The following is a 6000-nucleotide window of genomic DNA, read 5'->3' as shown; positions in this document are numbered from 1 at the left end:
TTGCAGTGTTTCCTCTGGATTTTTTTGTAGCCGTGGTGGTCTAAGTTGGTAACCTAGCAACAGTAGGGGGATCCGGGGGCATGCCCCCACGGAAGAAAATTTTGAAAAATGACCCTTTAAATCAGGGATCCTTAAACTTTTTGACTCTGGGGCCGCATTGGGTTAAAAAAAATTGGCCGGGGGCCAGGCTGTGTGTGTGTGTGTGTGTGTGTATATATATATATATATATATATATATATATATATATATATATATATATATATATATATATATATATATATATATATATATATATATATATATATATATATATATATATATATATATATAGTCTTTATAATCCGTTTTGTCATTTAACATCAATTAACATTGATGTTCATCAACATTTAACATTATCACGTTATCGATGGGAATATTCATTTTTAGACAATATGATTTGCCTGAGCGGCTAGGAGACACCAAGAGTAAAAAGCGGTAGAAAATGGATTAGAAAGGAAAGATTAAAAAAAAAAAAAAACATTGTTGTGGGCCGAATTTTGGATGCTGGGGGGCCGGATCCGGCCCACGGCCCGTAGTTTGGGGACCCCTGCTTTAAATGGTGACTACTGGTGAGATTTTGGGGGGGAAAAAATGTTGAGATTGAGACTTACACAATGAGTGTTATTCTTACAAGTGTAGCGTTTTGCCTAGGAGTGTGCATGGACAGCAGGTCTGAGGGGGCTTCAGATAGCTCTGTCAAGTTTACCTAGCTAGCTAGTCATCGGCATGCGACTGTGAATTGTTTTTGTTTGCGGATGACTCTGCCCTGCTGGTATCCGGCAAGGACAAGTCACAGGTGGAGAAAATCCTCAGTGCTGAGCTGTGTAGAACTTGCACCTGGCTCGCTGACAATCCATACACTTGGGTAAAACAGAATCCATCCTGTTTGGGTCCCACATCAACCTTAAGAAAGTCAATGACTTCACCATAAAAGTGGGTGACATTGTTATCACCAGGAAAGATGAGGTCACCTACCTAGGTTCCATTCTAGAGGCTAACCTTTCCTGTGATAAAATGGCAACCAAGGTAATCAGAAAGGTTAACCAACAAACGAGATTTCTCTACAGAATCTCCTCTCCGGTCAACAAAAGCACCTTGAAGATTCTGGCGGGAACTCTCGTTCAACCCTTTTTCGATTACGCATGCACCTCCTGGTACCCTAGCACCTCCAAAACCCTCAAATCTCAGAACAAGCTAGTCAGGTTACTTCTAGACCTCCACCCCAGATCCCACCTCACTCCTACCCACTTCTCCAAAGTGGGCTGGCTCAAGGTGGAGGACAGAGTTAAACAACTTGCACTGAGCCTAGTCTATAAAATCCACTACACCTCCCTGATACCGAAGTACATGTCAAACTACTTCCTTAACGTAAATGACCGCCATAACCACAACACCAGGGGGAGCTCCACTAACCACGTTAAACCCAGATTCCGAACTAACAAAGGTCTTAACTCATTCTCTTTCTATGCCACATCAATGTGGAATGCGCTCCCAACAGGTATAAAAGAAAGGGCATCTCTATCCTCCTTCAAAACCGCAATAAAAGTTCACCTCCAGGCAGCTACAACCCTAAACTAACACCTTCCCCGGATTGCTAATAATCAAATGTAAACAATCAAATGCAGATACTTTTTCTTATGCCTTCTGCACTCTCTCTCTCTCTCTCTCTCTCTCTCTCTCTCTCTCTCTCTCTCTCTCTCTCTCTCTCTCTCTCTCCTACTTGCTGTCCATATCCTACCCCCCCCACACCCCTGATTGTAAATAATGTAAATAATTCAATGTGATTATCTTGTGTGATGACTGTATTATGATGATAGTATATATGATAGTATATATCTGTATAATGAATCAATTTAAGTGGACCCCGACTTAAACAAGTTGAAAAACTTATTCGGGTGTTACCATTTAGTGGTCTATGGGTGAGGGCGGACCTACGTCACTTCCGCCTACCAATCCCCTAGCAACCGGGAATTCGTTGAAAACAAACCAGCTCACAGCGAACACAGCATTGACAGAAAAAGCATTTAACGAGCGTTGTGGCTTGGAAGTCTGCGTTAAATCCTTCATTTACGCATTTTTACTTATTCGCATATCGTGTGAAAAAACGAAAATGTATTATTTGCGTCAGACTCGTCTCAGTGAACTTTAAAGCTTCTCAGGCTTAGCTTAGCTTGCTAGTTAGCTTAGCCTGCGCGCTACTAAGAAAGAGACGCGGAAGTTATCAACAACAAGATCAAGTGTTAGTGCAGGGGTCACCAACCTTTTTGAAACAAAGAGCTACTTCTTGGGTACTGATTAATGCGAAGGGCTACCAGTTTGATACACACTTAAATAAATTGCCAGAAATAGCCAATTTGCTCAATTTACCTTTAACTCTATGTTATTATTAATAATTAATGATATTTACACTTCATTGAACGGTTTAGAAGAGGAGAAAACACGAAAAAAAATGACAATTAAATTTTGAAACAGTTTATCTTCAATTTCGACTCTTTAAAATTCAAAATTCAACCGAAAAAAAAAGAAGAGAAAAACTAGCTAATTCGAATCTTTTTGAAAAAATTAAAAAAACAATTTATGGAACATCATTAGTAATTTTTCCTGATTAAGATTAATTTTAGAATTTTGATTACATGTTTTAAATAAGTTAAAATCCAATCTGCACTTTGTTAGAATATATAACAAATTGGACCAAGCTATATTTCTAACAAAGACAAATCATTATTTCTCCTAGATTTTCCAGAACAAAAATGTAAAAAAAAATTGTAAAGACTTTGAAATAAGATTTAAATTTGATTTTACAGATTTTCTAGATTTGCCAGAATATTTTTTTTGAATTTTAATCATAATAAGTTTGAAGAAATATTTCACAAATATTCTTCGTCGAAAAAACAGAAGCTAAAATGAAGAATTAAATTAAAATGTATTTATTCTTTACAATAAAAAAAATAAATGTACTTGAACATTGATTTAAATTGTCAGGAAAGAAGAGGAAGGAATTTAAAAGGTAAAAAGGTATATGTGTTTAAAAATCCTAAAATCATTTTTAAGGTTGTATTTTTTCTCTAAAATTGTCTTTCTGAAAGTTATAAGAAGCAAAGTAAAACAATTAATGAATTTATTTAAACAAGTGAAGACCAAGTCTTTAAAATATTTTCTTGGATTTTCAAATTCTATTTGAGTTTTGTCTCTCTTAGAATTAAAAATGTCAGGCAAAGCGAGACCAGCTTACTAGTAAATAAATACAATTTAAAAAATAGCGGCAGCTTACTGGTAAGTGCTGCTATTTGAGCTATTTTTAGAACAGGCCAGCGGACTACTCATCTGGTCCTTACGGGCTACCTGGTGCCCGCGGGCACCGCGTTGGTGACCCCTGTGTTAGTGTATAAAATATTGAGAGATTTGAGGGCTACATGTATTGAATGGCAACATGAGAATTATAGGGTTTATTGGTTTTTAAAAACCCAACTGTTAAGTGCAAATTTAAACGAAACCGGTTTTCGAAAATAGCTAGCTAGGCTATAGACCAGGGGTCACCAACGCGGTGCCCGCGGGCACCAGGTCGCCCGTAAGGACCAGATGAGTCGCCCGCGGGCCTGTTCTAAAAATAAATAAATAAATAAAATAAATAAATAAAAAAATTTTTTTTTTTTTTTAAATTAAATCTACATAGAAAAAAACACAAGATACACTTTCAATCAGTGCATCGACCCAAACAACCTCCCGCATGCACACTCATCCACACCCACTCACACAAAAGGGGTTATTTCTTTCTGCTACCAATATTCTGGTTCCCACAACATAGACAACACATCTGCAAGGGACACAGTCCCTGAAGCACACATGATTGTATAGGCTGCTGGTCCACTAACATTTTCATTAATTACTATTTTTTATGTAATTATTTTTATATTGTTTTACTTTCTTTTTTATCCAAGAAAATGTTTTTTATTTATTTATCTTATTTTATTCTATTTTTTAAAACAGGGCCTTATCTTCAACAGACCAGGTTGTCAATGAAATTAGATTTGTTTAAAGGGTTTTTTAAACCAGGCCCAGTCCAGATAATGTCCAAGCCGGACTCAGCAACACACACCTTCATTCATGTACACAGAAAAAAATTAGGGAACACAACAGATTGCATATCATTTATAAACAAAATTACATTTTCAAAATAAGCATTTATGTACAGTCCAGATTATGTCCAGGTCACTCAAATTAGGGAACACAACAACAGATATCATATAATTTATAAACATAATTATACTTTCAAAATAAGCCTTTGAGGACTTCTCATCTTCTGTTTTTTGGCATCATTATCGTTTTCAACCATGTAACTTTCTAAAGTTAGAAAATACTGAATAAATGTTTTAAAGAAAGTAATACTAAGTGAATATCTGTTTTTGGCCTTAAAAATAAACATTTTACAGAGTACTATAATTAAATTGACTAAATCATGATTGTCAATGAACTCTCCTAAAATAACAGAAACCACATTAAGCTTCATAAACAAACCAATCCTTAAACACATTTTTTCAACTTCCACCCAAAACAAAGACACAATATGACAATACCAAAACAAATGCAGGGTGGATTCAGGCTCCTGACAACAAAATCGGCAATCATCTGACTCTGTCATATTCCATAATTTTAACATTTTCCCTGTGGGTAAGAAGTTATAAATAATTTTAATTTGAAAATAGCGATTTTGCACATTGATAGTGGTTTTATAGATTAGTTTGAATATGGCATCCCATGGCAACGGGCAGTCAAAAAAGTCCTCCCATTTTCCATTTGTGTTGTATGAGGCAGCCTTCAAAGATTTCTTTATTAAATAAAAATTATATATTTTTCTATTTATTTTAGTTCCTTTTTGCCAACTAGAATTTCTTATTAGAGGTTTACAAACTAATAATTTAGTAGTTCCATAATTAATTATTCGTTTCCATCTTTTCCCAATTACTCCAGTTAGTTGATAAAATGAAAAGCTTGAGCAAGCATCACCATACATAGCTCTAAATTCATCATACTTCATAATTTTACCATTCTCATTGATATCATTGACAAAAATGATTCCTCTTTCAAACATATTTTTCCAAAAGAAAGGCTTTCCATCTATTACAATATTAGAGTTCATCCATATTAACTGCTGCAAAATATCGTCTCTTTTTTCTGGCACATAAAATTGAAAACACCACTATGAGTGGATTGTTTCCTTTATGAACCCCGCCATGTTTCCCAGCAGACTCTCTGGGAGGGGATCACTTGTAAAAAAGGATACAATTTCTTTTGATACAGTACATGTTTTTTGTCCAACAGGACATTTGTGTACCACTCAATGTTTAAATACATCTTTGGAACAATTGATGCTTTTAAAGACAGACACATAGCTTCAAGGTTGAGAAGTTTCAGGCCCCCATATTCATACTCTTTGTACAAAACCTTTCTTTTAATCTTTTCTGGTTTGCCGTTCCAGACAAAATCGAAGACCCTCCGCTCATAAATCTTAAAAAAGTTTTGTGATGGAGCTGGTAATGACAAAAACAAATAAATAAATTGAGGAGTAATTAACGAGTTGGCAATAGACATTTTACCATACAAGGTTAGGGATTTCCCTTTCCATAACTGCATAATTTTGTCCAGCTTTCTTAGTCGATTATCATAATTTACTGAGCCTAGATCTTCCAGATTTTCTGGGACAACAACACCAAGTATGTTAACTGGTCCATCTGTCCACAAAACAGGCACTTTGCATTCCATTCGAAAGGACGTTCCCTTTAGATTTCCGATCCTTAACATTTTACATTTATCATAATTAAGCTTAAGGCCAGATTGCTGTGATAATATGTCCAAAAGATTAAGAAGGTTCCGCAAGCAATGAGGAAAAATCTTATCTTTGTGAATCAGCCTTTTCTGACATGAACTTCATCAAGAACAAACACAGAACACGCCTCACTGAT

Source organism: Entelurus aequoreus, linkage group LG01 (genome assembly GCF_033978785.1).
Source record: "Entelurus aequoreus isolate RoL-2023_Sb linkage group LG01, RoL_Eaeq_v1.1, whole genome shotgun sequence".
Lineage (NCBI taxonomy): Eukaryota > Metazoa > Chordata > Actinopteri > Syngnathiformes > Syngnathidae > Entelurus > Entelurus aequoreus.
The sequence above is the reverse complement of the archived record's forward strand: the minus strand, read 5'-3'. Positions refer to the sequence as shown.